Genomic DNA, 8,546 nt, shown 5'->3' on the forward strand with positions numbered 1-8,546 from the left:
GGGCCAGATCCGGCCTGCGATGTGGTTGGATCCAGCCCGTGGGGCCATCCTGGAAAATGTAAGGGGCCGTCCTGTCTCGCTTCAGCCCAGTCTACCCAGTGCGAAGAGGAAACATACCAGCAGTTTGGGGAGTGGCGTCAAGCTGGCCACGCCCACCCAGTCGGCCACACCCACCCAGTCAGCCACATTCAGTGAATGGCATCAAGCCGGCCACGCCCACCCAATCAGCCACACCCACCCAGCCCCCCCCGAGGTCAACCACAGCCCTGATGCAGTTCTCAATGAAATTGAGTTTGACACCCCTGATCTATATGAAGCTGCTGGGGCAGTTCATCAGTGTAGCATTCATTATCACCAGATCACATGCTGGTGCTACCAAGATTACCAGGCAGTGGTGGGTTGCCCCTGGTTTGCACCGGTTCTATAGAACCGGTAGTAAAACCGGCAGGAGGCTCCGCCCACCAACCCGACATCATCAAAGCACTTCTGCACATGTGCAGAAGCTTCTGCGCTTGCACGCGGCCCTGCTACAAACCAGTAGTAAAGGTAAGTAGAACCCGCCCCTGTTACCAGGCGATGCTATGGAGGTCTTGTTTCATTATCTGGATAGGCTATTGCTTTTCTCAGGGCTGAGCCTATCCAGATAATGAAACACCCTAATTAGAAACAATCCTTGGCTCCATTTGTTGAGAAAAGTATAGTTTTATTAGAAGTTGCAGTAATGCATAGCCAGAACTGAGAATCGCACGCCAGAATCCCTAAATTCGACATTTCCCTCCCTTAACTGCCTCCCATTGCTGCCCCCCTCCCATGACCAATCAGATTTAAGCAAGATGTTCTCAGAATAGTCACTTCAAGCGTAGGTTGGTATGCAGCTGCCTTTTTCTCGTAGCTGGGTGACCTTGAAGCGGCATCTCAAGAAGATACAGAATTTACTTTCGCTTTTCCCCAAGCATTCCCCCTCTCCCATCCTCTCTCCCCAGAGTTCATGGTAACGAAGCATAACCACCTTATGCTTCCAGGAAGCATAAGGTGGCAGCTGACAAGACATCTTAAGACAGGTTCTCATGCTTTCATCATCTCACATTTGGACTTTTGCAATGTGGTCTACATGGGGCTGCCCTTGAAGATTATTCAGACTCTTCCTGATCTAGAATGTGGTGGCATGGTCTTGTGGGGTGTGTTCATATAATACTTCTGCTTTGTGAGCTGCACTAGTTACTTGTAAAGTTCCAAATGCAATTCAAAGAGCTACTTATCATCTATGGCAGTGATGGCTAACCTTTTTGCCATCGTGTGCCAAAAGCAGCGGGAGTGCGGGGGTCGTGCGTGCGTACCCCCACCCATAATTCTATGCATCCCGCACCCTGTGCATGCACACATGACCCCCCTCACGCTCCCCACGCTTTTGGCACGTGATGGCATGGTGGGCCTGGTAGGCCTGTTTTTCACCTTCCCCAGGCTTCAGAGCCTTTCTAGGAGCCTGGGGAGGGCAAAAACGGCCTTCCCCATCCCCCCGGAAGCCCTCTGGAGGCCAGAAACAGCCTTTTTCCCGACTTTCAGTGGGCCCAGAAGGCCTGGAAATCAGCTGGCCAGCGTGCACATGCGCACCAGAGCTGAGCTCGCATGCCCACCCATATGGCTCCGCGTGCCACCTGTGGCACACATGCCATAGGTTCACCATCACAGATCTATGGAGTCCTTCATGGCAAAGGGCGTGATTCAGGGGTGAAATCCTACCGGTTCAGACTGGTTTGGGAAAACCGCTAGGAATTATTGGCATCAGTTCGCCAAACCAGTAGTAATCACCCCTCGTTGGCCCCACCCATCCACGCCCTGCCGGTCGCTGCTCACCTCTTCGGATTGCTCGATATTCCACAGAATTCAGTGTTAAATGCAGCAGAGAGAATGCTAACTTTTCTCCCTCCATTCAGAACGGAACTGCTGCAGCCTGTCCCTTTTAAGGTAGTCCCCAGGAGGGAGGGGGACGGGGGGGGGGTAGTAGCTGGAATGGAGCCGTTTTCGTGAAAGGCAGGAAAATGGGGAAGGGGATTTTCCTGCCTGTCATCCATTCCTCAATCTCAGCACAGACTGAGGGAAGGGTGGTAGGCAGGAATATTCCCCTCCGAGACGCAACTTTGAGATTTATGTGGCCTCTACTCGCACCTTATTTAAGCATGATTGAAAACACGGTTTTCCCCCAGGCCTTGGGGCTCGAGTGGATAGCAGACCTCAGCTACAGAACCAAACTTCCAAGTACCCATTTTATTTCCTGCATGCCAGTGCTAAGCACTGAATTGGCTTTATCAGTTAACCTAGTTTACAGAGTTGTTCTGGAGAAAAATTAAAAAAACAACAACAGGATGAATCCCATAAATATCAATAAGAAATATCTTCTTAACGTCATGGGAAGAAAGAAAGAAAGAAAGAAAGAAAGAAAGAAAGAAGGAAGGAAGGAAGGAAGGAAGGAAGGAAGAAAGAAAGAAAGAAAGAAAGAAAGAAAGAAAGAAAGAAAGAAAGAAAGAAAGAAAGAAAGAAAGAAAGAAAGAAAGAAAGAAAGAAAGAAAGCCTTTATTTTATTTTGGATGCATATATAGAAAGAAAGAAATGCTTTTTCTTCTTTTAGAGAAAGTTGTCGATTATAAACTGTGCCTTGATCCTTAGCTCTAATGAAGCGTTAAATAATTTGCAACTTGAGAAGTAGCTTTTTTTCATGACCCACACGGTGGAGCTATTGTACAAGAATTAATTTATCTTAAAAAAACATGTTTTTCTAACACAGAGAGAGAGAGAGAGAGAGAGAGAGAGGAAGGGAGAGAGGGAGCAAAAGAGGGAGAGGGAGGGAGAGAGAGAGGAGAGAGAGAGGGGAGGGAGGGAGGGGGAGGGGGGAGAGAGGAGGGGAGAGAGGGAGAGAAGAAGGGAGAGGGAGAGAGAGAGAGAGAGGAAGAGATGGGGAGAGAGAGAGGAGAGATAGAGAGAGGAGGGGAGAGAGGGAGTGAGTGGGAGAGAGAGAGGAGAGAGAGAGGAGGGGAAAGAGGGAGGGAGGGAGGGGGAGGGAGAGAGAGAGAGAGAGAGAGAGAGAGAGAGAGAGAGAGAGAGAGAGAGAGAGAGAGAGAGAGAGAGGAAGGTAAGTAGGTAGGTAGGTAGGTAGGTAGTAGTCTGGAAAATAACAAGTTCACCAGTAAGAAATTACATCCTGGTCTGCTTGGTCTCCTGAAATTCCTTTTCCCCAGCTTCTAGATAATTGTTCAAGAATTACAGATACCCACAGAGACAGGAGAAAAATTATTTATTCCAATAAGAATCCAGTTTCCCATTTTTCAAATCTAAACGTGGGTTTCGGAAACACGGGTTAAAAAGGCAAATTATAAATAACTCAAGGCGGTGAACGTACTAATACTCTTTCCTCCTATTTCCCTCACAACAACATCCTTGTGAGGTGGTCCGATCTGAGAGAGTGTCTGGCCTGAAGTCACCCAGCTGGCTTTTCATGGACTGGAACTCACAGTCTCCTGGTACATGTTATTTCCCATACAGTGACCGTTCCACCTCACTGATCTTAAATAAGTAGAGTCAGACCTGCTTAATACTAGGCCAAATTAGGAAATTAAAAGAAATCCTGACCATGATTTACAACATTTTGGCCAAAAAAATCAGCATTTAGTTCTGGTTTCTGGAAAAAAAAAAACCCAGTGAAGAATAAGTTCCCTTAATGAGAACGGCTTTTGCAATTAACAACTATGATGGTCATAAAATGAATGCTGCATTTTCTTAAATATGACCAGAAAAAAAAAGATAATACAATTGAGTCCAGTCACCCAATGGCCATTATAATCTACTGTAATTGAGTTCCACAGGACTCTCTACTAGAATTATTAAGGTCTTGAAAGAGAAATATTTAAGATATTTAAGAGCCTTGGTAGTACAGGGGTTTAAGGCACCCTGTTATTAAGACCAGCTGCCTGCAATTACTGCAGGTTCGAATCTCGCCAAGGCTCAAGGTTGACTCAGCCTTCCATCCTTTCTAAGGTAGGTAAATTGAGGACCCAGTTTGTGGGGGCAATAAGCTGACTTTGTATAAATATACAAAAGGATGAAGGCTATTGCTGAGCACATTGTAAGCCGCCCTGAGTCTTCGGAGAAGGGCGGCATATAAATCAAATTAAAAAAAAAATAAAAATAAAAAAATAAAGCAGTAAAAATACACCCAAAGACAACCCAATTTGAACTAATTTCTGTGGTGTACTTCTTCCTGTTCAATTTAGATCAAAGGTTTTTGTGCAAGAAGGATATTTGAAGATTTCCCTGATCATACAATGGTTACTTATACAAGCTCATGTCTTAACCAAAATAGGAGTCATGCCATCATAAAACTCTACTTCTATTCAAAAGGAAAAAAAAAATGGGGGGACATTTCTATTATAGAAATTTCTATTAAAAAATGGGGGGACATTTTTATTATAGAAATTTCTATTAAAAAATGGGGGGATATTTTTATTATAGAAATGTCCCCCCAAACACTTTCCTTTTAATAGAAGCAGAATTTTATGACGGCATGACTCATATTTTGGTTAAGACATGAACTTGCACAAGCAACCATTATATATATGATCAGACAAATCTTCAAATATAGGTACTCCTCAACATATGACCACAATTGAGCCTAAATCAGGGGTCTGCAACCTTAAACACTCAAAGAGCCATTTCTTTCCCACAGAAAAGAAAACACCGGGAGCCACAAAACCTAGATGGGTGTGGCTAACTCGATGTCACTCACTCCCACCCAGTCACATGACACCCCCCACCACGCCTACCCAGGTTTTGTGGCTCCCAGTGTTTTCTGTGGGAAACAGGTATTCCTCTCTCCTCTCCTCTCCTCTCCTCTCCTCTCCACTCTCTCTTCTCCTCCATTCTCCTCTCCTCTCCTCCCTCTCTCCTCCCTCCTCTCTCTCAGACCAGGTGAGGAGTGACTGGGAGGGAAGGGTGAGGGGTGGGGCCAGCCCAAAATGGGTTCAGCCGATAGGGAGCCACAGCAGGGGGACGAAAGAGCCGCATGAGGCTCCGGAGCCGCGGGTTGCTGACACCCGGCCTAAACTTTCTGTTGTTAAGTGAGACATTTGTTAAGTGAGTTTTGTCCCATTTTACGACCTTCCTTGCCACAGTTGTTGAGTGAATCACTGCAGTTCTTAAATTACTAACATGGTTGTTAAGTGAATCTGGCTTCCCCGTTGATTTTGCTTGTCAGAAGGTCGCGAAAGGGGATCACCTGACCCCGGGACCCTGCAAATCGTCATAAATGTGAGTCAGATGTCAAGCATCTGAATAGTGATCACATGACCATGGGGATGCTGCAATGGTCATACATGTGAAAAATGGTCATAAGACACTTTTTTCAGTGCTGTTATAGCTTTGAACGGTCACTAAACGAACTGTTTGTAAATTGAGGATTACCTGTATTCTTCTTGCAGAAAAACCCTTTGATCTGGATAGAGTAGACTGGACAGGAAGAAGCATATCCTTGAAATTAGTCCAAACTAGGTTATCTTCAGCGATAGCCATAGTTTCTACAAAGGATGGGATTCAACCAGTTCGGGCCAATTTGGGTGAACTGGTATTTAATTTTTCTGTCTGGCTCCACCCCTCCTCTCCCCTCCCCTTCCAGGAGTCCCCACGCGCCCCATTTTGGCTCCTAGGTAAGTGCAGGGAGGCCTCCTAGGCCCAAAACGGGGTGCAGGGAGTGTGGCACATTCCCCCACAGCCCGTTTTTGCTCCCAGGAGGCTTCAGGGAGGCTTCCTAGGCCCAAAACAGGGCACCGGGAGGGGCAGCATGTCCCCCCCCCGGGGCCCATTTTTGCTCCCGGGGGGTGCAGGAGGCTTAGTGTTGCCTGTCACACACCTCTGGCCACACCCACCATGGCCACGCCCCCCAGCTGGCCATTAGGGCAGAGAACAGGTGGTTAAATTATTTGAATCCCACCAGTGACAAAGGTGATGAATCAACAACAATTCCAATTCATCCCGATGTTGCTATTTTCTTCTTTCACCAATTAAGAAATTAAACGAATGCGTAGGATGCCTGCAGCTTCACAATTTATGGAGAAGGGCAAAAGGGGGTTTGCAGGTTTTTTTTTTGCAGTTCTGACATGCCCACTGTCCTGACCCTGGTTAAGAACCCCAGCTCCCAAAATACGTGATTTACTGAATGTTGAGAAGAATTATTCTACTTCAAAACTTTAAAAGACGAGATGTCTTCATGTGTCCACATTCCCCCTTTTTGTCCACTGGCTAATCTCATATAGCATTCATTCCTGTGCACCCTTTATTGGAAACAGTGTAATGGGCATTGTGAATCTACTTATGGGTAATCCGAAACAATTGCTAATAATTAATGGCCCAAATATAAATCAGCTCTCCCTTAAAAGAAAGCAAAGTGGTCACTCCCGATTTTCATTCTGAAGGAAATTTAATAATTAGAGGCTGCAGCCTGCAAGCCTTTAAAATCACAGGGAGCTTGCCAAAACAGGCATTTTACTACATGCAGGTTGTTTCCTACATATTTGAGCAAATAAATGTGTTGAATTAAATCCTGTTGGGGAGTCCTTGGTCGCTTTCTTGTAGACATTTCACTATTCAGGTAGGTAACCAGTGGTGGGATTCAGCCACTACTCTGAATTTCTCAGGTCACTGCTCTGTAGTAGTGCTCCTGAATACACTGTAGTAGTACTCAGGAGCACTACTCAGGTGATCCTCCAAGTGCTTCAACGACCTTCTAAAAGGATGGAAATGACCAGCTGCCTACAAGTTGGTTCGCCTGATTCGCCAGTTGCGTCCCTTTCTGGATCGGGACTCCCTACACACAGTCACTCATGCCCTCGTCACTTCCCGCCTGGACTACTGCAACACTCCCTACATGGGGCTCCCCTTGAGGAGCACCCGGAGGCTCCAACTGGCGCAGAGTGCGGCCGCGCGGGTGGTTATGGGAGCAACATGGCGCTCCCGTGTGACACCTCTCCTCCGCGAGCTGCACTGGCTCCCGGTGGTCTTCCGGGTGCGCTTCAAGGTTTTGGTTACCACCTTTAGAGCGCTCCATGGCTTAGGACCTGGTTATTTACAGGACCGCCTGCTACCACAAGCAGCCTCCCACCGGCTGGTACGCTCTCATAGAGAGGGGCTCCTCCGGGTGCAGTCAGCTAAACAATGTCGACTGGCGGCCCCCAGGGGGAGGGTCTTCTCTGCGGGGGCACCCACTATCTGGAACGAGCTCCTCCCAGAGATACAGAGGATCCTGGATCTACGCACTTTCCGCCGTGTTCTTAAGATTCTCCTATTCCAGCAAGCCAGCCTGGCCTAATTTTCTCTCCTGTTTTAAAATTCTTTTAAATCGAAATTTTAATCTGTTTTAAATTATTGGGTTTTTTAATTGTCTCGGGCTAAATTATTTAATCTGGTTTTAATTATGTCTTTTAACTTTTGTATCTAGGTATTTTATTTTGTGCCTGTTCACCGCCCTGAGTCCTTCGGGAGTAGGGCGGTATATAAATCTAATAAAACAAACAAACAAACAAGGAATACAAATCCTTCCATTCCCCACCATCCTGTCAGAGCTGAAGAAGCTTCTTGCATGAGAAGCAAAACATCTTCAAAAGAAAAAACAAGAAAGTCCAGTTGCCTCCTGAAAAAGCACCTTTGGGATAACCATGATTTGGATGACTGAGAATCTCTAGAGACTTTTGTATTCTCTTCTGTTGCTAAATCCTGCTTTCTGGTACACCACCAACAAATAATATACAACATTCTATTTCAAGCTGTATCCCTTATATGCTTCTTTGGAATTAAACTGAGCTGGTCTTGGTCATTTCTCCAAAGTCGATAAGGCAGCAAAAACTTATTGTGTTGAGATTTACCGTATTTTTCGGAGTGTAAGACGGAGCTTAGTTTTTGGGGAGGAAAATAAGAAAAAAGCTGATTGGCAGGTGGATCGGCCTCCCCGAATACCCCCCAATCAGCTGTTCTCCGAGGTGAATTTTAGCAACAGGTTCCTTGGTTGTGAGCTCTGTGCCTTGCTTTTTTTTTGCTTTTTTTTCTGCCTCTGAAACTTCTGAAACTCTTGTTTCAGAAAAACCTTTTTTTCCTGCTTCTGAAAGCCTCTGAAACAGCTTCAGAAAAAAAAGCCTCTAAAGCTCTATTTAGGGGGTTCTTTTCTGAAGCTCTGTTTGGAGGCTTTTTTTCTGAAGCTCTGTTTGGGGGCTTTTTTTCTGAAGCTCTGTTTGGAGGCTTTTTTTCTGAAGCTCTGTTTGGGGGCTTCTTTTCTGAAGCTTCTTTTCTGATGCTTTTTTCAGCCTCTAAAACCTCCGTTTGAGAAGATGGGCGGGGCTACATTCGGAGTATAAAACGCACCCAGATTTTCACCCTCTTTTGGGGGGAAAAAAGGTGCGTCTTATACTCCGAAAAATACGGCACCAGATTGGAACAAAGTATCTATGTGGTCACTGGCCAATTCTTGAACCGTGATTTGTCTTTTGGCAAAAAAACCTGTTCTTGGTGAC

Source organism: Pantherophis guttatus, chromosome 8 (assembly GCF_059756535.1).
Source record: "Pantherophis guttatus breed Tessera chromosome 8, ASM5975653v1, whole genome shotgun sequence".
Classification (NCBI taxonomy): Eukaryota; Metazoa; Chordata; class Lepidosauria; order Squamata; family Colubridae; genus Pantherophis; species Pantherophis guttatus.